Consider the following 27,060-nt stretch of genomic DNA (forward strand, 5'->3'; position numbering starts at 1 on the left):
AAAGAAAGAAAGAAAGAAAGAAAGAAAGAAAGAAAGAAAGAAAGAAAAGAAAAATGTGGTTCCTCTAGTCAATAGGTTCCTTACATCAGCCAAAGACATTCACAGAGAGATGAGTTAGGAGAAATAGTACCATAAGCAAGAGGGAAAAAATTGTCATCTCTCTTCCCTCTGCTCTTCATATTCTCTACCCGGATGAATGTGGTTTTCATTTTATACCCAATTCTAGATATAAAAATAAAAATAGATATTGTTAGTTTCATAATGCAAGGAGTTCTAATGCATTAAACTTTTGTTTAGTTATTTTAAATGTTATTAATACAGAAAAGTACATCATATGTACATCATATGTAGTAACTGTTACACTCGTTCATTCAAAACACATGTACTAAGTGTCTTCCCTAACCAAGGATGGGCCCTAAGAGGCAGCATCTATTCTCTATTCACTATTTCAGTCTGATTTCAGGGAAGAAGACAGACCTAACCTGGCTCGATTTTTACTTTTGTGATCTCTAATTTTCTCTGTACTCAATACAATTAGAGGATCACATTATTTACCTGCTCAAAATCCTTCAGTGGCTTCTCATGTCAGTAGACTAAAATCCAGACTGGTTACTTCGTCTTATTTATTCTTGAATAAGCCTGCCTCTGTCTCTCTAATTTCAGGTCTTGACAGTATAATCCACAGGCCTTCTTTCAGGATCTCACATCTGCCTAGCTTCTCCCTACCTTAGGACTTTACACATGCCTCTCCTCTGTCTGGAACATTCACACACACACACACTATGCATAGCCAGCTCCTTCTTAGTCTTCAGGTTTCAACGTAAATATAACCTCTTGGAGAAAACTTCCCTGAAACTAACATGTAAAATAATTCACGTCACATGCTTTCTCTTATTTCCTAGTTTTTCATTCATCATACTTACAGCAATTTGTAATCATTTTTATTTACTTGTTAATTTTTAAAGTTTCTTCCACTAGGTTATACATTCCATGAGGGCAGTGACACTAAGCAGTACTATATCTTGACCTAGTAGACGTTCAGTAAATTTTGTTGAGTGAATATTAAATGAATAAAACAATAAGGAAATAATTGCAAGGTAGCATTTACACAAGCACACGGCAGTTTAGTACTCATTCTAGATGTATATTCTAGGAAAGGCTTCATCAGAATATGAAAGAATTTGCAGTAGGATATTTTGATAGAAGTAAAATAATCTAGTTTGATAGGTCATATATTCCCAGGAACATTTTTTCTTTCACTGAGTTCAATGAAATGAAGGGAAAAGAAAAATCCTTTGTGAGCACCATCAAACCTCTTCTGAATGTACAAAGTAGAGGTGGCTTTGGTTCTATGCAAGAAGCTTCTGGTAGTCAGTGCTTATTTTGTAAGAGGAGAAAACTGAAACTTTCTGTGAGTGACTCTAGGATTACAACTAAGACCTAAAACCCAGTCTACTTCTAGTTCCTTCCTGCTCCATTCCTACTGTGAACACAAAGTCTAGCAATTTGTAGATAATTTACAGACATTATCCGTGGCCTTTCTCATATTTATTATTTCTTCTTTTTTCTATTTTTTAACTTTTAAGTTCAGGGGTACACGTGCAGGTTTGTTAGATAGGTAAATTAGTGTCATGGAGGTTTATTATACAGCTTATTTTGTCACCCACGTATTAGGCCTAGTACCCATTAGTTATTTTTCCACATCCACTCCCTCCCGCCCTCCACCCTCTAATAGACCCCAGTATCTTTTGTTTCCTTCTATGTGTCCATGTGTTCTCATCATTTAGCTCCCACTTGTAAGTGAGAAGATGTGGTATTTGTTTTTCTGTTTCTGTGTTAGTTCGCTAAGGAGAATGGCCTCCAGCACCATCCATGTTCCTGCAGAGGACATGATCTCATTCTTTTATATGGCTTTGTAGTACTCCATGGTGTATATGTACCATATGTTCTTTATCCAATCTACCACTGATGTTTATTTAGGTTGCTTCTATGTCTTGCTATTGTGAATAGTGCTGCAATGAACGTACTCATGCATGTGTCTTTATGATAGAACAATTTATATTCATTTGGGTATACACCCAGTAATGGGATTGATGGATTGAATGGTAGTTCTGTTTTCAGGTCTTCGAGGAAAAGCCACACTGTTTTCAACAATGGTTGAACTAAGTTATAATCCCACCAATAGCGTATAAGCCATCCTTTTTCTTCTCAACCTCACCAGCACCTGTTATTTTTTGACTTTTTAGTAATAGCCACTTTGGCTGGTGTGAGATAGTTTTGATTTGCATTTCTCTAATAATCAGTGATATTAAACCTTCTTTCATATGCTTGTTGGCTGCATAGGATGTCTATTAAAAAAAAGTTTAATTTAATTTAACTTTGGTTTAGTTTAAGTTCTGGGATACATGTGCAGGACATGCAGGTTTGTTACATAGGTAAATGTGTGCCTATCAACCCGTCACCTGGGTATTAAGTCCCACATGTATTAGCTATTTATCCTGATGCTGTCCCTCCCCCCACCCCCTAATAGGTCCCAGTGTGTGTTTTTCTCCTCCCTGTGTCCATGTGTTCTCATTGTTCAGCTTTCACTTGTAAGTGAGAACACTCATATATGTCTTCTTTTGAAAAGTGTCTGTTCATGTCCTTTGCCTACTTTTTAGTGGGGTTGTTTGTATCAATATTTTTCTTGTAAATTTGTTTAATTTCCTTATAGATGCTGGATATTAGACCTTTCTCAGATGGATAGTTTGCAAAACTTTTCTCCCATTCTGCAGATTGTCTGTTTACTCTGTTGACAGTTTCTTTTGCTGTTGATAGCTTCTTTAGTTTAATTAGATCTCATTTGTCAATGTTTGCTTTTGTTACAATTTCTTTTGGCATCTTCATCATGAAATCTTTGCCAGTTCCTATGTTCAGAATGGTATTGCTTAGGTTGTCTTCCAGGGTTTTTATAGTTTTGGGTTTTACATTTAAGTCTTTAATCCACCTTGAGTTGATTTTTGTAGATGGTGTAAGGGAGGGGTCCAGTTTCAATCTTCTGCAAATAGTTACCCAGTGATCCCAGCACTATTTTTCAGGAGTACTTTCCCCATTGCTTGTTTCTATCAGCTTTGTCAAAGATTAGATGGTTGTAGGTGTGCAGCCTTATTTTGGGGCTCTCTATTTTGTTCCATTATTCTACATGTCTCTTTTTGTACCAGTACCATGCTGTTTTGGTTAAGGTAGCCCTGTAGTATAGTTTGAAGTTGGGTAGCGTGATGACTCCAGCTACGTTCTTTTTGCTTAGGATTGTCTTGGCTAGTTAGGCTATTTTTTGGTTCCATGTGAATTTTAAAATAGTTCTTTTCTAGTTCTGTGAAGAATGTCATTGGTAGTTTGATAGGAATAGCATTGAATATATAAATTGCTTTGGGCAGTATGGCCATTTTGACAATATTGATTCCTATCCATGAGCATGGAATGTTTTTCCATTTGTTTGTGTCATCTCTGATTTATTTGAGCAGTGTTTTATAGTTCTCCCCACAGAGATCTTTCACCTCCTTGGTTAGCTGTATTCCTGGGTATTTTTGTTCTATTTGTGGCAGTTGTGAACAAGATTGCATTCCTGATTTGGCTCTTAGCTTAACTGCTGTTCGTGTATAGGAATGCTTAGCTTGACTTTTGGTTTATAGGAATGCTAGAGATTTTTGTACAATGATTTTGTGCCCTGAAACTTGGCTGAAGTTGTTTATCAGCCGAAGAAGCATTTGAGCCAAGACTATGGGGTTTTCTAGCTATAGAATCATGTTATCTGCAACAGGAATAGTTTGACTTCCTTTCTTCTTATTTGGATACCCTTTATTTCTTTCTCTTGCCTCATTGATCTGGCCAGGACTTAAAATACTTTGTTGAATAGGAGTGGTGAGAGAGGGCATCCTTGTCTTGTGCTGGTTTACAAGGGGAATATTTTCAGGTTTTGCCTATTCCATAAAATGTTGGCTGTGGATTCGTCATAGATGGTTCTTATTATTTTGAGGTATGTTCCTTCAATACCTAGTTTATTTAGAGTTTTTAATATGAAGGGATGTCGATTTTACTGAAAGCCATTTCTACATCTGTTGAAATAGTCATGTGGTTTTTGTTTTTAGTTCTGCTTAAATGATGAATCACATTTGTTGATCCACATATGTTGAGCCAATTTTTCATCCCAGGGATACATCCTACTCAACTGTGGTGGATAAGGTTTTTGATGTGCTGTTGGATTTGGTATGCCAGTTTTTTGTTGAAGAGTTTTGCACTAATGTTCATCAAAGATATTGACCTGATGTTTTCTTTTTTGTTGTTATTGTGTGTCTACCAAGTTTTGGTGTCAGGGTGATGCTGGTCTCATGAAATGAGTTAGAAAGCAATCCCTTCTCCTCCAGTTTTTGGGATAGTTTAGTAGAAACGATACCAGCTCTTCTTTGAACATCTGGTAGAATTTAGCTGTGAATTTATCTGATCCTGGGCTTTTCTGGGTTGATACACTATTTATTACTGATTCAATTTTGGAGCTCATTATCGGTCTGTTTGGGAATTTGATTTCTACCTGGTTCAGTGTTGGAAGGGTGTATGCGTCTAGGAATTTATCCATTTTCTCTAGATTCTCTAGTTGTGTGCCTATGTTCATAATATTATCTGATGGCTATTTGTATATCTGTGGGGTCAGTGGTAATATCCCCTTTGTTGTTTCTAATTGTATTCTTTGGATCTTCTCTTTATTCCATTAGTCTAGCTAGCTATTTTATTAATTTTTTTTAAACCCTGGATTTGTTGACCTTTTGAATAGTTTTTCATGTCTCAATCTCCTTCAGTTCAGCTCTGATTCTGTTTATTTCTTGTCTTCTGCTTGCTTTGGGGTTAGTTTGCTCTTGGTTCTCTAATTCTTTTAGTTGTGATCTCTTTAAGTTGAGATCTTTATAGCTTTTTGATGTGGGCATTTAGTGCTATAAATTTTCCTGTAACCACTGCCTTAGCTGTGTCCCAGATATTTTGGTATGTTGCATATTTTTTTCTCATTAGTTTCAAAGAACTTCTGATTTCTGTCTTAATTTTATTATTTACCCAAAAGTTGTTTTGGTTGATCAGGTTGTTTAATTTCCATGTAATTTTATGGTCTTGGGCAATTTTCTTAGTCTTGATCTCTAATTTCATTCTGCTGTGGTCCAAGATAGTGGTTTTATGATTTCAGTTATTTCGCATTTGTTGAGAAGTGTTTTATATCTGATTATGTGGTCGATTTTAGAATATGTGTCATGTGGTGATGAAAAGAATATATACTCTGTTGTTTTGGGGTGGAGAGTTCTGTAGATGTCTATCAGGTCCACTTGATTCAGTGCTGAGTTGAGGTCCTGAATATCTTTGTTAATTTCCCGCCTTGATGATATGTCTAATACTGTCAGTGGGGTGTTGAAATTTCCCACTATTATTGTTTGGGACACCAAGTCTCTTTGTAGGTCTCTAAGAACTTGCTTTATGAATCTGGGTGTTCCTATGTTGGGTGCATACATATTTAGGATAGTTATGTCTTGTTGAATTGGGCCCTTTACCATTATGTAATGCCCTTCTTTGTCTTTTTTATCTTTGTTGGTTTAAAGTCTGTTTTGTCGGAAATGAGGATTGCAACCCCTTCTTTTTTCTGTTTTCCATTTGCTTGGTAGATTTTTCTCCATTCCTTTATATTGAACTTACGGGTGTCATTGCATGTGAGATGCGTCTCTTGGAGACTGTATACCAATCGGTCTTGGTTCTTTATTGAGCTTGCAACTCTGTTCCTTTTAATTGGGGGCATTTAGCCCATTTACATTCAAGGTTAGGATTGATATGTGTGGATTTGATCCTGTCATCATGGTATTAGCTAGTTGTTATTCAGACTTGTTTGTGTGGTGGCTTTATAATTTCACTGGTCTGTGTATTTCAGTGTGTTTTTGTAGTGGTTAGTAATGTCTTTCCTTTTCATGTTTAGTGTTTCCTTTAGAAGCTCTTGTAAGGCAGTTCTAGTAATAATGAATTGCCTCAGCATTTGCTTATCTGAAAAATATCTTATTTCTTCTTCACTTATGAAGGTTAGTTTGGATGGATATGGAGTTCTTGGTTGAAATTTCTTTTCTTTAAGAATGTTGAGATCATGGCAGATGGGAGGCAGGACCAGACTGCAGCCCCCACTCGGGCAGACAGACAGCGTGTGGAGGCTTACATCATGAAACTTTTGCTCCAGCATGACTGCAGGAATACATTGGGAAAGTCAAGAGAACCCACAGACCCTCTGAAGGAAATGGATTGCTCCTGCAGGACCCAGGAGACACCCCAAATACTGTGGAGTGCCCAAACTGTGGAAGTGGGAAAGGGAGATCGTCCACCCCTGAACACACACCCCCACTGGGGAAACTGGAGGTCTAGATTAAGGAGATTTTGACCTTAGCTGGAGCAGAATTCATTTAGAGAGCCAAGTGAAATACAAGGATAGAGGAAGCAGTGGGAAAAACCCTGTAGGATTGCTGGGCTGCTAGCAAGCCATTTTTGCCTTGTCTCACAGAGGTCCTTGAGGAGAACTTCCAGAGGCACTGGGAAAATGCCACAAGGAGAAGGGAACCTCCAACTGAACTTTGTAACTATTTGAACCGATTGAGAAGTCTCCTGGCCAGAACTCACGGGAGGGCATGAATCTGGTATGCAGACTCCACAGGCAGGAGAATAATGAAAGCCCTACTTGCTTTCACAACTGGGAGGCAGGTAGCCTGGGGCAAGTTGTTAGCCCTGCTCACCTACTTCCTGGAAACAGACTCTGTGCTGTTGCAGGGGGGAATGACAGGAGTGTGACCAGCCCTATGGGTTGCTTGGGAACTGGGTGAGGCCTGTGACTGCCAGCTTTCCCCCACTTCCCTACAGTAGAGGCATCCACATCTTCTTAGGAACATAATTCTATTGTCCTAGGAACATAATTCTATTGACCTGGGAACCTCACCTTCATCCCCCACAGCAGCCACAGCAAGACCTGTCCAAGTAGAGTATGAGCTCAGACATGCCTAGACCTGCCCCCACCTAATGGTCCTTTTACCCACACTGGTAATTGAAGACAAAGGACATATACTCTTGAGAGTTCTAGGGCCCTGTCCACCACCTGTTACTCCCCATACTACCACAGCTGACCCTCTCTTGAAACCGCCACCTCCTGGCGGGAGGCCAACTAGCACAAAAATAGTGCATTAATCAACCAAATCTAAGGATTCTCACAGAGTCCATTTCACCCCCCCGCAACTTCACTGAAGCAGGTGCTGGTATCCACAGCTGATAGACCCACAGAGAGTTCACATCACAGGACTCTGCAGATAACCCCCAGTACCAGCCTATAGCCTTGTACACTTGCTGGCTGGCTAGATCCAGAAGAGATATAACAATCACTAAAGCTTGGCTCTCAGGAAGCCACATCCCTAGGAAAAGGGAGAGAATACTACTTCAAGGGAATAACCCATGGGACAAAAGAATCTGAACAATAGCATTGAGCCCTAGATCTTCCTCTAACAAAACGTACCCAAATGAGAAGAAACCAGAAAAACAATTCTGGCAATATGACAAAACAAGGTTATTTAACACCACCAGGAAAGCACACTAGCTCACCAGCAATGGATCCAAACCGAGAAGAAATCCCTGATATACCTGAAAAACAATTCAAATGTTAATTATTAAGCTAATCATGGAGGCAACAGAGGAAGGTGAAGGCCAGTGTAAGGAAATCCAAAAAGCAATACAAGAAGTGAAGGAAGAAATATTTAATGAAATAGATAAGGTAAAGAAAAAACAATAAAACTTCAAGAAACAATGGACAAACTTATAGAAATGCAAAATGCTCTGGAAAGTCTCAGCAATAGCATTGAACAAGCAGAAGAAAAAACTTCAGAGCTCAAAGATGAGGTTTTTGAATTAACCCAATCCGACAAAGGAAAAAGAATAAGAAAATACGAACTAAGCCTCCAAGAAATCTGGGATAATGTTAAACAACCAAACCTAAGAATAATCAACATTCCTGAGGAAGAGGAGAAATCTAAATGTTTGGAAAATATGTTTGGGGGAGTAATCAAGGAAAACTTTCCCAGTCTTGCTAGAGAACTAGATAACCAAATACAAGAAGCTCAAAGAACTCCTGGGAAATTCATTGCAAAAAGATAATCACCTAGGCACATTGTTGTCAGGTTATCTAAAGTTAAGACAGAGGAAAGAATCTTAAAAGTTATGAGGCAAAAATATCAGGTAACCTATAAAGGAAAATCTATCAGATTAACAGCAGATTTCTCAGCAGAACCCTATAAGCTAGATGCAATTGGGGCCCTATCTTCAGCCTCCTCGAACAAAACAATTATCAGCCAAGAATTTTGTTTCCAGTGAAATTAAGCTTCACAAATGAAGGAAAGATATAGATGTTTTCAGACAAAAAAATGCTGAGAGAATTCACCACTACCAAGCCAGCACTATAAGAAATGCTAAAAGGAGCTCTAAAACTTGAAACAAATCCTGGAAATGCACAAAAACAGAACCTCTTTAAAGTATAAATCTAACAGGACCTATAAAACAAAAATACAATTAAAAAAAAGGTATACAGGCAACAAATAGCACAATAAATGGAGTGGTAGCTCACATCTCAATACTACTACTAATGTTGAATATAAATGACCTAAATGTTCCACTTAAAAGATACAGAATTGCAGAATGGATGAGACTTCACCAACCAACTATCTGCTGCCTTCAAGAGACACAACTAACAGATAAGGACTCACATAAACTTAAGGTAAAGGGATGAAAAAAGTCATTCCATGCAAATGGACAACAAAAGCGACCAGAAGTAGCTATTCCTATATCAGACAAAACAACTTTTTAAAATTATACTATAAGTTCTGGGACATGCAGAATATGCAGATTTGTTATACAGGTATACATGTGCCATGGTGCTTTGCTGCACCCATCAACCCATCATCTACATTAGCTATTTCTCCTAATGCTATACCTCCCCTTGCTTCCCACCCCTAGACATGCTCCGGTGTGTGATGTTCCCCTCCCTGCGTCCACATGTTCTCATTGTTCAATTCCCACTTATGAGTGAGCACGTGTGGTGTTTGGTTTTCTGTTCCTGTGTTAGCAGATAAAACAAATTTTAGGCCGGGCGCAGTGGCTCAAGCCTGTAATCCCAGCACTTTGGGAGGCCGAGACGGGTGGATCACAAGGTCAGGAGATCAAGACCATCCTGGCTAACACAGTGAAACCCTGTCTCTACTAAAAAATACAAAAATCTAGCCAGGTGAGGTGGCGGGCACCTATAGTCCCAACTACTGGGGAGGCTGAGACAGGAGAATGGCGTAAACCCGGGAGGTAGAGCTTGCAGTGAGCTGAGATCCAGCCACTGCTCTCCAGCCTGGGTGACAGAGCAAGACTCCGTCTGAAAAAAAAAAAAAAAAAAAAAAACCAACAAATTTTAAAGCAACAGCAGTTAACAAAAACAAGGAGGGACATTATATAATGATAAAAGGCCTTGTCCAACAGGAAAATATTACAATCCTAAATATATATACACCTAACACTGGAGGTCCCAAATTTATAAAACAATTACTAAGAGACCTAAGAAATGAGATAGATAGAAACACAATAATAGTGGGAGACTTCAATCCTCCACTGATGACACAGAATAGGTCATCAAGACAGAAAGTCAATAAAGAAACAATTGATTTAAACTATACCCTGGAATAAATGGACTTAACAGATATTTACAGAGCATTCTACCCAACAAACACATAATATACATTCTGTTCAACAGCGCATGCAACTTTCTCCAAGATGGACCATATAATAGGCCACAAAACAACTGTGTCAGACCACAGTGAAATAAAACTGGAAATCAACTCCACAAGGAACCTTCAAAAGCATGCAAATACATGGAAATTTAATACTCTGCTCCTGAATGATCATTGGCTCAAAAATGAAATCAAGAAGGAAATTTAAACGTTCTTCAAACTGAACGACAATCATGACACAACCTAGCAAAACCTCTGGGATATCTTAGAAAAGATGCAGCTAAGAGCAAAGTTCATAGACCTAGATGCCTACATCGAAAAGCCTGAAAGAGCTCAGACAATCTAAGGTCACACCTTAAGGAACTAGAGAAACAAGAACAAGCCAAATCCAAACCCAGCAGAAGAAAGGAAATAATCAAGATCAGAGCAGAACTAAATGAAATTGAAACAAACAAACAAAAATACAAAATGAAAAAAAAAGGTGGTTCTTTGAAAAGATAAATAAGATTGATAGACCATTGCAAGATTAACCAAGAAAAGAGAGAAAATCTTCGTTGAAATGTTTCCATGTCTGTTTTTTCTTCTTAGTTAATTCTGATTCTTCCACACCTGCCATAATAGTTGGCACACAGCAGACCTTTAATCAATATTTGTTAAAAGAGTGATTTCTTTTCCCAGCAGTCATGTGATATATGCAGAGTAGCATTATACCTAGGCAATTATTAGGGTTTGTGGGTAGAATGAGCCCCAAATCCCTTACGCAGAAGCTGGTTAAAACAGAAAGTAAATCAACACCTACTAAGATGGATGCCACACCTCAAATCCTTGCAAAGAGCTGTGTTGGAACTTCTAACCACTGCTAAAATTAGATTCAAATCAATAGTGAAGCAACCCAATTTTTATAAAGAAATTCTCCATAATGAAGATAATAAACTCATGTCTACAATTCTTTTTAAATTGGAGGCTAGCTATGTTAGCTTGGAAATAACCAGATGCAAAGTCATGAAGAGATTATGCAAAGTAACTTTTCATATGGCCTAATTTAATCTTGTGTGAAGCAAGTGCCTTTGTTAATTCAACTGATTTTTTAAAAGATTATAGTTTTATTACTTACTTCTCAGAATTAGAATTAAAATGTAGTTACCAGGAATCATCTAACCATGATAAAAAAGAATTTTATGGCCGGGCGTGGTGGCTCACGCCTATAATCCCAGCACTTTGGGAGGCCAAGGCGGGCGGATCACGATGTCAGGAGATCTTCCTGACAGGAAGATCTTCCTGACAGGTCAGGAGACCTTCCTGGCTAACACGGTGAAACCCCGTCTCTACTAAAAAATACAAAAAACTAGCCAGGCGAAGTGGCGAGCGCCTGTAGTCCCAGCTACTCGGGAGCCTGAGGCAGGAGAATGGTGTGAATCCGGGAGGCGGAGCTTGCAGTGAGCTGAGATCCGGCCACTGCTCTCCAGCCTGGGCGACAGAGCAAGACTCCGTCTCAAAAAAAAAAAAAAAAAAAAAAACGAAGAACTAGCTAGAAGGGAAGGATATAGAAGGATGGTGTTGGCACAACCCTCTGCTTTAGGTAAGTCAGGAAGTTTTCTAAAGGAGACATTTATAATCAATTTTGAATTGATTTTTGTATATGATTTGAGAAAATGATCAAAATTAATTTCTATATAAATATATTATTATTTTAGTACCATTTGTTTAATGATTATCAGTTCCCCCATTGAGTTATCTTGACCACTCTTTTGAAAATTAATTGATCACATATTTTTAAGTCCATTTCTTCAATCTTTGCTGTGTTCCATTAATTGCTACACCAATATCACTATTGATTATTTTGAAATCAAGAATTATAAGCCTTTCTACATTGTTGTTATTTTTCAAAATTGTTTTGGCTATTTCGCATGCTTTGCATTTCCAAATAAATTTTAGAATAATTTATCAATTTCTACAAAAATAAATTTGCTAGATTTTAATTGTAATTAAATTAAATCTGTAGATTGATTTAAGGAGAATATAAAGCTCAGTAATATCTAATCTGTAAGCATGTTATATCTCTTTAATTATATTGGTTTTATTTATTTTCTTTCAGCAATGTCTTACAGTTTTCCACATACAGGTTGTAAACATATTTTGTTGAATTTATCCTTAAGTATTTTATATATTGTGGCTACCGAATTGGTGTTTTAAATTTTTTTAATTTTCAATTTTTCATTGCTAACATATAGAAATTAAATATGTTTTTATGTTGACCTTTTATCCTGCAACCTTGTTAAATTCATTTCTTAGTTCTTATAACTTACAGAGTTCATTGAGTTTATTATATACATGATCATGTAATCTACAAATAACATTTTTCTTTGCAATCTATATGACATATTTATTGCTTTGTTGCATTTATTAAAACTTTTGATATAATAATAGGAGTGGTAGGAGAGGATATCCTTTTCTTCTCAATCTTAAGGAAAAAGCATGCAATCTTTCACCATTAAGTATTATGTTTGCTGTAGGTTTTCTGTAGTTACTTTTTATCAGATTCAGGACATTTTCTTTAGTTTCGGTTTGCTGGGAATTTTTCTAATGGCTGGGTGTTTAATTTCACCAAATGATTTTTTTCTTCATTTATTGAGAATGTCACATTTTTTTCTATATTGTTTCTTAATATGGTGAATTACATTAATTGATTTTTTTAAATGTTGCACCAACTTTGCATTCCTAAGACAAACTTCTCTTAGTCTTGATGCATTATCTTTTTAAAATACATATATTGCTGTATGCAATTTGCTGATATTGTGAAGAAAATTTTTGCACCTTTATGCCTGAGAGATACTAGTCTGTAGGAATTTTGTCCTTTGTAATGCCTTTGTAGTGATTTGTTACCAGGGTAATACTAGCCTTATAAAATGAGTTATAGAGTGTTCCCTTCTCTCTTATTTTCTGGACAAATTTGTATACAGTCTGTATTATTTCATCTTTAAATGTCTGATGTCATTTGCCCATGAAGTCATTTAGTGGAGTCTTCTTTTCTTTTTTTTTCTGAGATGAAGTATCACTCTGTCGCTTAGGCTGGGGTGAAGTGGCGTGATGTCGGCTCACTGCAACCTCCACCTCCCAGGTTCGAGTGACTCTTCTGCCTCAGCCTCCCAAGTAGCTGGATTACAGTGTGTGCCACCGTGCCTGGCTATCTTTTTTGTATTTTTAGTAGAGATGGGGTTTCACCGTGTTGGCCAGGCTTGTCTCAAACTCCTGACCTCAGGTGATCCACCTGCCTCAGCCCCCCAAAGTGCTGGGATTACAGGCTTGAGCCACCGTGCCCAACCACTAGAGTTTTCTTTGTGTGCAGTTTTTTAAACTATAAATTCATTTTCTTTAATAAACACCGGCTATTCCAGTTATATAAGTTTCTTCTTGAGTATGCTTTGATATTTTGTGTCTTTCAAGAAATGTGTCCATGTCATCTAAGTTCCTAAGTGGTAGGTATAAAGCTATTCATATGTCCCTATTATACTATTAATATAGGTATCACCTGAGTGATGTCTATTTTCACATTCCTGATATTATTAGTTTGTATTTTCTCTTTTCTTCTTGATCAGCCCATCTAGAGGTTATCTAACATTATTCATTTTCTCAAGGAATCAGCTTTTGGTTTCATTGATTTTTAAAAATTTTTTGTTTTCCATTTCATTAATTGGTGCTCTTGGCTCTGTTATTTTCTTTCTACTGCTTGCTTTAGGTTTAATGTGCTCTTCTCTTGCTAGTTTCTTAAAGTGAAAGCTTATTGATTTAAGAAGTTTATTCATTTCTAATAGGAACATTGACTACTATAAATTTCCCTCTAAATCATACTTTGCAACAGAAATGCTTATATATATGTGTTCATTTTCATTCAGTTTAAAATATTTACTAATATCCCCCGTGATTTCTTCTTTGACCCATATTTTATTTACATGTGTGTTAAGTTCCTGGTATTTGAGGATTTTTCCAGGTGTCTTAGTATTTAGCTCAATTCTATTGTGGTTAGAGAACATATTTTTCACGACTTCAGTTATTTTAAATTTCCTGAGGTTAGTTTTATGGCCTAAAATATGGTCTTTCTTGGGGGACTATTCCATGAACACTTAAGAAGAATGCATGTTCTGCTGTTTTGAGGTGCAGTGCTCTATAAATAGCAATTAGGTGAAATGCTGTTCAGGTCTTCTGTGTTCTTACTGAATCACTCTCTGATTTTTCTGTCAATTACCAAGAAAAGAGTGTTGAAGTATCTAAATATAATCTTGGTTTTGTCTGTTTCTCTTTTCAGTTCTACCACTTTATGTTTTATGCATTTGAAGATCTGTTATTAGGTAGACACACATTATGTTGTCTTTGCAATAAACTGGCTCTTTACCGTTATGTTTCTTTTTCTCATTCTGAAGTCTCTGTCTGACATCAATGTACCAAATTCAGGATTCTTTTAATTAGAATTTCATATTTTATGTTTTCCATTATTTTTACTTTATTTTATACTTTTACTTTCAGCCTATTTATGTCTTTATATTTAAAGTGAATTTCTTGTAAATAGCATTTAGTCTGTTATTGCTTTTAGATCTAATAAATTTCTGTCATTCAGCTTGTGTGGTTAGAACAGCACTGTCCAGTAAGGTAGCTTCTAACCACGTGTGACTCTGAAGAGCTTAAAATATGTATGGCTGGTCTGAATTGAGATGCATTGTAGGTATAAAATACACGTGAATTTTAGTGATTTTGCATAAAACAAAATGTAGAATTTGTCATTGATATTTGTTGATATGTTAATATCATACAATGGGTTAATATAATATGTATATAATTATATAACATAATTATATATAATTAATATAATATAGCTAATATAGTATAATTTGTATAGTTATATATAATTATTTGTATACACTCTATTAAGCAAAATATATTATACAGTTAATCTGTTTTTATCTTTAATGTGGCTACCAGAAAATTTAAAATTACTTACCTTGCTCACATTATATTTCTATAAAACAGCACAAGCTTAGTTCATTTTAGTTCAATTTAATGGTTGATTGTTGATATGATTTATTTAAAATCTGTCATCTTGCTGGTTGTTTTCTATTTGTTCTATTTATTATTTTTCCCCCTTTCTTCTCTTTCTCTGCCTGCTTTTGAAATAAGTTATGATTTTATTTTTCTTCACTACTGGCTTATTATTTATACACTTTAAAAACTTTTAAAATCCCTAAGGTTTACAACTTACATTTTAAATTTAACACATGCTACCTTTAAATAATGATATACAACTTTTGATATAGTGTATCTTTTATAGCAAAATATTCTCTTTTTTGTTTCATTTATATTATTTTTTCACACATTATATACACCTTTACATGTGCCACAATCCACAACACATTGCTTCTATTTTTGCATTAGTCAACTGTTTCTTAAAATAAGGGAAATGCCTTTTATATTTACTTTCATCTTAAGTACTTCTGGAGTGCCTCATTTCTTTGCATAGATCAAGGCTTCACCATGTATCATTTTCTTTCTGCATGAAGAACCTCCTTTTACATTTTTTTCAGTAGCACAACTCTGCTCATAATGCTTTCATTCAGCTTTTGTTTTTTGGGAAAAACAAACAAACAAATGTTATTTTACCTCTACTTTTGAAAGATACTTTTTTTCCAGATATAAAAATCCAGGTTGACAGTTTTATCTTTCAGTACTTTAAAGATGTCACTCCGTTGTCTCCTGGCTTGTATAGTTTCTGATGTAAGCTTGGCTTTAATTATTATCTCTATTCCTTTATATGTGATGTGTGTTTTTTCTCTTGATGCATTCAAAATTGTTTATTTATTTTTGGTTTTGTGCATTTTGAATATGATTTGTGCAGAGGTTTTTAAATTTTTTTTATACTCTTGAGCTTTTTTGCATGCTCTAGGCTTTTTGAATCAATATTTGTCTTACTTAATCAATTTGGACCACTATCTCTTCCAGAATTTATTTGGTCTCATTGCATCTCTTCTCTTTCTTCAATTCCAATTGCATGTGCATTAGACCACTTTTATATTAGAGGAGAGCTCTTGGATACTCTGTTATGGTTCTTTCTACGCTTTTTTATCCCTTTGTGTTTTAGTTTAAATGAGTTTTATTCAGCTATTTTCAAGTTCACAGATTATTTCCTGTGTCAAGTCTACTGAGGACTGCATTGAAGGTATTCTTTAGTTGGTTTGCTTTGTTTTTTTTATTTCAAGTATTTTATTAGTCTTTTTTTATGGTTTCTATCTTCGCTAAAATTCTCCACGTGACCATGTATGTTGCTCAGCTTTTCAAATAAAACCTTTAACATTTTAATAAAGTTATTTTAAATTCCCTGTCTGATTTCCAATCTCTAGGATATCTCTGAGTCTGATTCTATAAATTGCTTGGTATTTGCACAATGTGCTGCTTTTTCTTAACTTTTTATGTCTGGTAATTTTTATTGAATACTAGGCATTGTATATAGAACAGTCAAAATTGAGATAAATGCTATTCATGCATAGAAATAAGGATTTTTTTTCTTCTGCTAGACTATGAGTGTTGGGGTTGAGTCAGTCTAGCCAGAAATTTAAGTGGATTTTGGTTTTCTTGTTGTTATAATTATAGTTCTCTACCAGTTTCAATTTCCTCTAGTCTTACCTTGTGGTTAGAGTTGAAGATGCTTTGCTGAATGGCTTTTCTTTTTTTCCCAGTGTTCTTGACCTACCCTCAACTTTAAGCCTTCCTGTGCAACTATGCCACTTTGGAGATCTTTCTCCACAATCTTGACTCTTTTCTACTGATAGCCTGCTATTGCCTGTTCAGTGCTTGCTATCTGGGAAGGGGGCGGGAAGTTTTTCTGTTGTCCTTGTCCAGCTTAGTCTTAGTCATACCCCATGTGACTGTGTCTTTGGGGTAGGGCTTTCTGATGATCTTGTCCCTCCTCCCATGTCAACCAAACTCTGCCTTGCATACTTGGTGACTCTTGTTCAGGGATTTTCTGAGTCTTTCCCAGCAACAAGAGACCTCTAATGGTTTTGATGGAAACTTGTTGTCTAGAATTGTTTTCTGTCCCTCTTTAATGAGTAAGGGTATTTTTTTCTTTTTAACCCATCCACCAGCCACAATGATACTTTATCTGTGTCCTTGAGTACCAGCGTTTGCTGCTTCTACCTCTGTGCCTTCAGGTGATTGTTTCATGAGGGTTCAGAAACACTTCTTGTCATTTTCACATTAGTGCCCAATCTGCTTCAGTGAACCTGAACCACTGAAGGAAGTTCTTTCTAGTCTCTTGTCCTGCCCCGATCTTTCTTTTAAGCACCTGAGTGAAACCAATGGAAAAGAGTTTGCAACCACCCCCCCAAGCCCCACTTGCTACACTTTAACAGAACGCAGAACTTCGTCTTCATTATTGAAAGATATTTTTCTGGATATAGAAATCTAGGTTAAAAATTTTTGTTTTCTTTGTTCTTTAATGAGGTTTCTCTGTTATCTTCTGGCCTGTATGGTTTTTGATTCAAAAAAGTCTGCTGCTGTAATCTGTATTACTTTGAGCATAATGTGTCTTTTATCTCTGGGTACATTTAAGATATTCATTTTATCATCAATTTTTAGTAATTTGATTGTGATGTGTCTTGATGTGTTTTGCTTCACATTTATGTTGCTTGAGGCTCATTGAGATTCTTGGATCTGTGGTGTATAATTTTCATCAAACTTGCAGAAATTGTGGCCATTATTTTCTAAAATATTTTTTCCATTTTCTCCTCCCATTCTGATATTCCAGTTACACATATTATACTATTTAAAATAGATAATTGCTCACTAACCTTATGTTTATATTTTTCAATGGGTTCTCTCTTTTGTTTAATTTTGTAGTTTATATTGTTGTGTCAAATGCACTCATCTTTTTTTTCTGCAGTGTGTGATATGCTATTAATCTCATTCAGTTACTTTTCATTTCAGATCATGTATTTTTCATCTATAGTTTAGTTTGTTTATTTAAAATATCTTTCATTTTTCCCATCATTATGTTCATGCTTTTCTCTACCTTCTTAAATATAAAATGTATTTGTAGTACCTATTTTAACATCTTTATCAGCTAATTCTCTCTGTCTTGTTCTGAATCTGTATCTATTGGTTTCTTTTTCTCCTGCTTATGGGTGGCATTTTCCTGCTTCTTTGTATGCTTGGAAATGTTTAATTGGATGCTGACATTATTAATTTTACATTGCTAGATGCTGGATTTTGTTGTATTCATTTAAATAAGTGGACTTTTTTGTTTGGAATCAATATTTGGTCTTTTGAGGTTTGCTTTTAAGTTTTATGAAATAGATGTAGCATAACCTTCAGTTTAGGCTAAATTGTCCCCATTACTGAGGCACTATCCTTCTGAGGACCCTAAGACATGCCCATGTATTAGGAGGATTTGCCTTGGTAAAGTTAAAAATTGCTCAGCCTATTTTTTCCTGAGGGTTCTTTCTCAGCCATGGGCAATTCCTTCCATGCATTTGCAGATCAGTATGCAGCCTTAAGACTCATGGAGAACCCTAGGAAGATCTAGGGTACTCTATCTCACTTGCAATCTCTCTCTCTGTCTCTCTGAAACTCATCAATTCAGTATTTGCTTCACAAATTCTAGGTACCTTCGTCTCTGTGAACTCCAAGCTCTGTAACTTCGACTAAGCAAGACACCAGACTTCGTTTTGGCACTCTCTCACCTTTCTATAATCTAGAAACTTTTTCCAGGTTGTAAGGTGAGACAATCAAAAGGCTTACTTAGAAACTGGGTGTGGTGGTGCATGCGTGTAGTTAAGGAGGCTGGGGCATGAGTCTCCAGCCCAGGAGACTCACCTGAGCAACTAATGCAAAACCCCTGTCTGTAAAAAATAAAAATTAAAAAGATTCTCCTATTAATCTCCTTGCTCTCAGAGATCAGTATCCTATACTGCTTATTGTCTGAATGTCTAAATATAGTTTTGACTACTTTTAATATGTTTAAAGTGGTAGGTTAAATAACATTCACTTTTACTCTATCATCTCTAAAAGTAGATGTAGCCCACTTAAAGGTTTTAAAGTAGAGAGAAAACGGTTAAATCACTCTGATGGGTAAATAAAGTGAGACTAGAAATGAAAATCAGGTTAAGATACTAATATTCCCAGTAACAGACAGAATGAGCATGAATTTTTGGCAGTAGACACTAGCATGGATAATAAATGACAGATATAATAAATATTTAGGGCAATAGAAACTAGTGACTGATTGAATCCAGAAAAATCAAATGAGATCAGAAAAATCAAATGAGATAATGAGCACAAAATAATTTTCAAATATCCATTTAAACATTCATTAAATAGCTACCATGTTCCCAGTCTGATCAGTTAACAGAGTGCTCATATAAGTAAGACATGGTACTTCGGCTAAGAGAATTAGCAGACTTATTATAAAATAATGCAGAGATTACCATAATGTAAGTATAAACAAGATACTATATTATACTAATAGTGGCACTCTAACAATTGAGGGGAGTCAAGGAAGCCCTAAAGAAAGAGTCATATTTGAGATAGTTCTTGAAAAATAATGGGAGCTTTTCAGCAAGATAAGAAGAGAAAGGATATCCAGGCAAAAAATAATAATAATAACATAAGCATCTTTATTTCCAAGAATAAAAACAGTATTACTATAAATGAAGTCTTGAAAATGTTGTACACTCAATGTGTGTAAACACAAAAGTATAAAATTACAAAAGTAAGATATGATTATTGCATCTCCAAGAATTATTTCTATAGATATATACATATATCATGGGAAACGTGGAAATAAGTTTTGGTGATGCCATGGTACTCAAAGTAGACTCTGTTTCATCAGTTACACAGCACAGAAGAAATCAATATTTATGCCTACTTCTAATCCAGGATACAACAAATGCAATTACTTTAAAATGCCTGCATTCATGTACCAAGATAATGTCCAAACAATCCATGCACTTTAAAAGAAATAGAAATAAATATTTGAAATAGCTCTACGAAATAAAGAAAATGTTATATAGCAATTCATTATTTTAAAATTCTTTTTATGTAGGTGAATTCCATTGGCAATCATTGCTACACAACAAACTAATGTTCTTTTTATTTACCTCCACATCTCTTAGTAACAAATAGAAATTATTCTTAATATTTTGGTTTGAAGCATTCTGATATTAACTTTGACTGAATCTACCTGCTTTCCTGGAATTCCCATTTTCATGTGTGCCTGTTGTTCTCCTGGCAAGATCGCCTCTTAACCCTCTTCAGAAAATAAGTCTCCAGACTGTTGCTGCCTGGTAGAGGTTAGTCACCTGGTAGTGTAGAGTGGTGGGGGTGTCTGTGGATGTATCTGCTTCTCAAACAGACATTCAGCTAAGTCTATTATTGACCAACATTAACCTCCACTAGCAGAAGTGCCAGAAACAATTTCTGAGCCTTTGCAGGGGGGATCAGGGGCATGGCTGATTCTGCATTGTAAATCAGATTGTATCTCTGCTTTTTCCCCACTGCAGCCTCAGCTTTCCTGAGTCTGTAAGTCAGCTGCCATTTGTCTTTCTTCTTTCCAGCTTCCTATATTTTGATGGTATTGTTTGTCTGTTGTTCTCTTTGTCCTTGTGGGTTTATACCTTATTTTTAAAAATACATTTACTATCACCGTAGTGGGCCTTTAGCAGGGAACTGAAAAATGCATGTGTTCAATACTTCCTCTTTAACTGGAAGTCCTTCAGCTCATTCTCTTTTAATATCTGTGTCTGTGTGTTTTATAATGTACATAATATATTTGTGTAAAGATACATATATATTATTTATAGATAAATATCTACATATCACATTGCTTAGTTTAAATTAGTTTTTCTTCTTCTTACAAATTGTAGTGTATAACTATAAGGTTCAAAGACCAGTGCTCTGCCTGATCTCTAAATGGTGTTGTCCTCCAAGGCTTGGAGCTTGGCTTTTTCTCTTTTCATGTTCATAGTTCCCCAGATGATCTTCTTTAGAGCTAATGTTGATGACTCTAAAATTTACACTTTTAGCCATGACTTAGCTCCAGATATGTGGATTTCACTTGATATCATCACTTGGATGTCTAATAGACACCTCAAGTTAACATTCAAAATAGAACTCTTTATTCCCACAACCCCACACCTCACACAAACTACACTCATCCAGGCCACCTCAGTTATTCAGTCGAAAATTTATACTGAATTTGATTCTGCTATGATTCCAAAGCTTGAGAATGCAACACCAAAACAAAACTGGAAAGACTGCTGTCATGCAGCTTATGTTCTGGAAGCAAAAAGGAAGAGACAACAAATAAATGTAAAAATAATATATATCTTGTATTTATATTTATTTACATTTATCTAGGTTAAGTGCTATTGAGAAAAATAAAGCTAGGTAAGAGGAATGGATAGTCATGAGGTGTGTTTGTGTGTGTTGTGTATGGGTGTGTGTTGTGTATGTGTGTGTGTTTTGTTATCTCTTCTTTCCAGCTTCCAAAATTTTGTCATTAGTGTCTTCTTTGTTCTTTTTGTCTTTGTGAGTTTATGGGCTTAAAATACAATCATTAAATGCCATTTAGTGGACATTGAAGAGGGTGCTAAGGGAAATGCACATGTTCAATTCTCCATTTTTGCCTGTGAGTTAAAGGGTATTAAGGGAATGTCCTCAAGATAAGATGATATTCAAGCAGAACCCTGAAAAAAGTGAGGAACTAAGCCGTGCAAAAATCTGAAATAAGAGCATTCCAGATGGAGGGAGCTGCAGGTGATAACGCCCCTAAATTAGAAGTATGCTTTCTCTGTTCAAGGAACAACGAGAAGCCTAGTGCTACTGAAGTGGAGTTGAGAGGTAGGATGGGAAGAGAAGCCTGTTAGAAAAGGAGGTGAGAGAGGTGGCATGGGACCAGATCATTTATTAGAAGTCAAGGCACGGATTTTTATTTTTATTGAGTGTGAAATAGGAAGCCCTTGGAAAACTTAAAGCAGATATTATTAAAATTATGTTTTAGATAAATCACCTGGGCTGCTATAAAATACCCTGTAGAGAGACAAAAGCAGAACCAGGGACACCAATTAAGAGCGTATAGGCAAAAGATAATGATGACTTGAACTAGAATTGTGGCAATAGACAAGTTAGATTTTACTGATGGACAAGACAATAGAAGAGCCAAGCATATTCCAAGGTTTTTGACTTGAAAAAAAAATATGTAATTATGATGTTACTGAGATGATGAATACTTCAGGTGGAACAGATTTGTGTGGGTGGATTGGAGGAGGAACAGGGCTCAGTTGGACATCCTAAGTTTGAAATAACTATTAACTAGATAGTGATGTTGAGTGGTTGTTGGATATAAGAGTCTAGGATGTGAAGGAGAAGTCAGGTAGTTCATCTAATTGGGGCTCATCAGTATTTGTACAGTATTTAAATACTGTTATTAAAAAGAAAGAGTGGCCAGTAAAATAGGAGAAACAAGAGAAGGTGGTCCCTGGAGGATAAGTGAGAAAAGCATTTCGATAAGAAGGGCATAATGAACTCTGTTAAATACTGCTCAGAAGATAAGTGAGATGAAGTCTAAGAAATGAGAATTACATTGACAATGTGGAGGTCATTGATGATCTTGAAAAAGGAAACTTCAGTAAAATGAAGGGAGTGAACACCTAACTAGAGTACTACAGATGGTGACTGATGACTCAGGAAGACAGAAGTTATCTGCTGTAGCAAGGTACACAAGTAGTCAGGAAAGAGGAAATGCAGAGCTCAGATGGAGATGGTGGTCTTAGTAAACCAGACGATTTATCCATTGCAATTGGAGGGAAGGCAGGAGGCTCAGTTTGCAGTAGATTGGCAAATGTGACCAGAGATGTGGAAGCTCATCTTGAAATAGTAAGCAAGACAATTATCAGCTGAAAAAATGGATAGCAGAAAGATGTTGAAGGTCAAAGGAAAGAGGAGATGCAAAATAGTTATTTGAGTGAGTAGGAAGGTGAACTAACTAGGAAATTATAATATAAAACTATAGTGGGAAATTATATTTTAAAATACAACATGACTAAAAGCCACTTGAAGATTTAGGTCATAAAGAGAGATCAGTCAGCTTGGTCAGGTGATTTTTCTCCATCCATGTTTCATTGCTCAGGTACAGGTGAAAAGTGGATAGAGATTTAGATTTGACCAGGTTTGGAGTTTGGCCAGCAAGTTTGATGCAGAGGCACAAGCAATCCATCTTCCACACAGCAGCCAGAGTCAGTTTCTAACATCGTAATCAGATTATATATTGCCTTACTTCAGACCTTCAGTGGTTCCCCACTGGACTTTCATTTTAGCCCAAATGGTGGTCATCAAGGCCCTTACTCCTCTGGTCATTTCTCCATCCTCCTCTAGGACTACTTTCTCCATGACTGCTCTATTGTGGGCACTCTGGCCTCTTTGGTTCCCAAACATTCAAACCCTTTTTGTCTCAGACCGATGAAATCCTTTCTCTCTCTGCCTGGACTGCTCTTCCCTTAGTTCTTTAATTGGCCACTTTTATGCATTCTTCATGTCTCAGATTAAACTGTAACTTCCTCAGAGAAGACTTCCCTGAGAATCGCACTTAAAGCACATCTAGTCATGTACTCTGCATCACATCACTTCCTCACTTTTAGTGCTCCTAAACAATCTGAACCATATCTTTATATATTTGTTCACCTGCATGCCCCAACCAGGATGAGGGCAGGGAATTCGTCTCTTTCATTCTTTTCCTATTTCTAGAGCAATGATTTTCAAATTTATTTATCTCAGAAAGTTTACGTTCTTAGAAATCACTCAGGATGCCAAGGAGCTTTTTTATATGTACGTTATGTCTACCATTATTTGCTACTAGAAATTGAAAGTCAGAAATTTGGAAAATATTAATGGATTTTTTCATTAAAAAATAATAAACCAATTATTTTGTTGGTTTATGATTGGTTTCTGTAATAAACCAATTAAATTGTTAACATAAATAACATTTTATGAAGAGTAATTGTATCTTCTAAAATAGAAAAAAAAATAGTGAAAAGGGTGGTATTATTCTTTATTTTGCAAATCTCTTTTTTTTTTTTTTTTTAAATGGAGTTTCACTCTTGTCGCCCAGGCTAGAATGCAGCGGTGCGATCTCAGCTCCCTGCAACCTCTGCCTCCCGAGTTCAAGCAATTCTCCTGCCTCAGCCTCCTGAGTAGCTGGAATTACAGGCGCCCGGCTAATTTTTGTATTTTTTTAGTAGAGACGGGGTTTTGCCCTGTTGGCCAGTCTGGTCTCGATCTCTTGACCTCAGGTGATCTGCCCGCCTCGGCCTCCCAAAGTGTTGGGATTACAGGCTTGAGCCACCGTGCCCGGCCTGTTTTGCAAATCTCTTTAATGTCTGAATTAATAGAAGATGTTGATTCTCATATCTCTCACTATATTCAATCTGTTGTGATCTGTTGTTTAGATTGAAATATATGAAGACAATCTGTCCTCCCACCAACATATAATTGGAAAAGGAGGTATATTTATAGACTTCTTAGGTAATTGTGTATACCATCTTTGGTACTACACTAAAGGTCAACAAGTGGCTATTCCTTAAAGGTAAGCTGAAACGTGGAATCTGTATCAATTAACCTTTTCACTGTGCATAAATTTGTTGGTCTACTTTGAGATTTGAATGGATCTTTTATCTGTGCATGATATTGTAATATCATGCATTGGTCATCTGGAGCTTAGTAGTTTACTAGTTTGTGAAGTTTTCAAATGTTGACATATTTTATTATATAATATCTTATTATATAATATTTTAAAAACACATTTGTTCTGATCTCATCAAAGTATCTTTAAGTATTGGGAAGCTGTCAAGCTCATAGAAGGAAATTAATATTTTCCAAAATCCTAACTTCTATTTGAAAACTTAAATATTTTATTGGCATCAAATGTTGTCAGTTGCTTATTTTGAAATAACAGACTTTTTTTCATTTTTTGAAAAAAAAAAAGTTTGCAAAATTCCTAAGCCTGAATAATCAAAGTTGTCAGCCAGTTGTTCCTTCAAGTCATAATGATGATCCATGAAGAAAATGGCTAATTCAGCTTTCAAATAATGGGAAAAGTATTTTTTTTCTCAAAAAGACCATTGTACTTCAGCATACATACTTTCAATTTTACCACAAAATATAAAAAGGTTCAAATTCAAGGATTGAGATTTTAAAAAAATATTTTTTTTTTTACTGTTCCAGCAAGGATATTCTTAATAAATAAAACTGGCATTATTATTATTTTTTGTTTTTATTTTTACTGAGAGTACATGTCAGTCAAGGACACAGTGACCATTGGTACAGTTTGGTGCTACTTCCTTGATTCATGCTAAGACACCAGCAATTTTACCCACTATTGCTTTTGCCCCATCAATGCAATTATCAACACAGTAGAAAAAGAACATCTCAAAATTGTTATGGATGTAGTTCTTATCTCATAGACCCGCTGAAAGGGTCTCAGGATTTTAGGCATTCACAGATCATATTAGAACACATGATAGCCTGGCAAATAGTAGGGAGTCATTAAATGCTTGTAATATAAATGAGGAGTTATATTATTTTACTACTTAAGTCTATTATTATTGATTTGGCAACTACTTGTTCTAAAAGTAACGAAATCGTATAATTTATCATTTTGTTAGAGACATTTTATAAAATAAAAATAGGGAATCATTTAATCAAAAGTACATAGCAATATCTATCTTTACACGGAGTTGTGTAGACACTGCACAGATTGAGTTAAACATAGTCCATATCTTGAGAAGTTTATCAGCATTGCAGACATAAAGGGCATAAACAGAGATAATATTGAACAAGTATGTTAAATTAGTTAATACTGTCAACTTCTAGAAAGAAAGCCACATATTAGATATCATTAATGTCTAAGTCCTCCAAGGAGAAAATTTAAAACCCTACTAAATAAAATTAAATAAGACCTGAATAAATGGATGCCAAGGCCAGCTCGGTTGGTGATACCATAACCCAGTGGTTCTAGAGGAATTAAAGACACACATACAGAAATATAGAGGTGTGAAGTGGGAAGTCAGGGGTCTCACAGCCTTCAGAGCTGAGAGCCCCGAACAGAGATTTACCCCCATATTTATTAACAGCAAACCAGTCATTAGCATTGTTTCTACAGATATTAAATTAACTAAAAGTATCCCTTATGGGAAACGAAAGGATGGGTCGAATTAAAGGAATAGGTTGGGCTAGTTAACTGCAGCAGAAGCATGTCCTTAAGGGACAGATCGCTCATGCCATTGTTTCTGGCTTAAGAATGCGTTAAGTGGCTTTCCGCCCTGGGCAGGCCAGGTGTTCCTTGCCCTCATTCTGGTGAACCCACAACCTTCCAGCGTGGGCATTAGGACCATTATGAACATGTCACAGTGCTGCAGAGATTTTGTTTGTGGCCAGTTTTGGGGCCAGTTTATGGTCAGATTTTGGGAGACTTGTTCCCAACAAATGGAGAACTGCATTTGGATGAAGTGACTTAACAATGTAAATATGTCAACTGTCCTGAAATTACTCTATAAATTAACTGCAATTCTGATCCAAATGTCAGTTGTAATAGACAAATAGATAAATGGAATAGGCATAAGAAACAAAGGAATGATAACGGTACTGTGGAAGAAACTCCTAGAATTAGCAAGACTAAAAACCTAGAAAGATGGAAAATATATGGATAATTAGTATATTATCTCAGTAAGTAGAAAATAAATGTAACAATGAGATACTACTTTACATCCATCATATGGGAAAAATTGCCCATTTTGATAATATTAATTGTTAATAGATAAATGAGAATTTCTTCATATTTGGCTTCTGCCATTTTGAAGAAAAATCTGGCAAAGTCATTGTGCATATATCATATGATTATCTGATCTCACTCCTAAAGAGAAAGGGGGAGATAAAATTTTTATAAAAGAATGTAATATAATATGTTTTTTCACAACATTGTTTACGAAGGCAGGGAATTGGAAGCAATATTATTGTCCATTATTAGAGGACTATACAAAAATAAGGTTGTGGAGGCATACCCCTGAATACCACATGGTAGTTAGAAACAACATAGATCTTTAAAATGTAATGCTTTGTGAAAAACAGAAGAAAATGAATGGGTTCTATTTATGTAAATTTAAAAGTACACACAAAAAATGACACTACATGTTTCTAAAGACACATATAAATTTGAGAATGTATATCA

Source organism: Piliocolobus tephrosceles, chromosome 5, assembly GCF_002776525.5.
Source record: "Piliocolobus tephrosceles isolate RC106 chromosome 5, ASM277652v3, whole genome shotgun sequence".
Lineage (NCBI taxonomy): Eukaryota > Metazoa > Chordata > Mammalia > Primates > Cercopithecidae > Piliocolobus > Piliocolobus tephrosceles.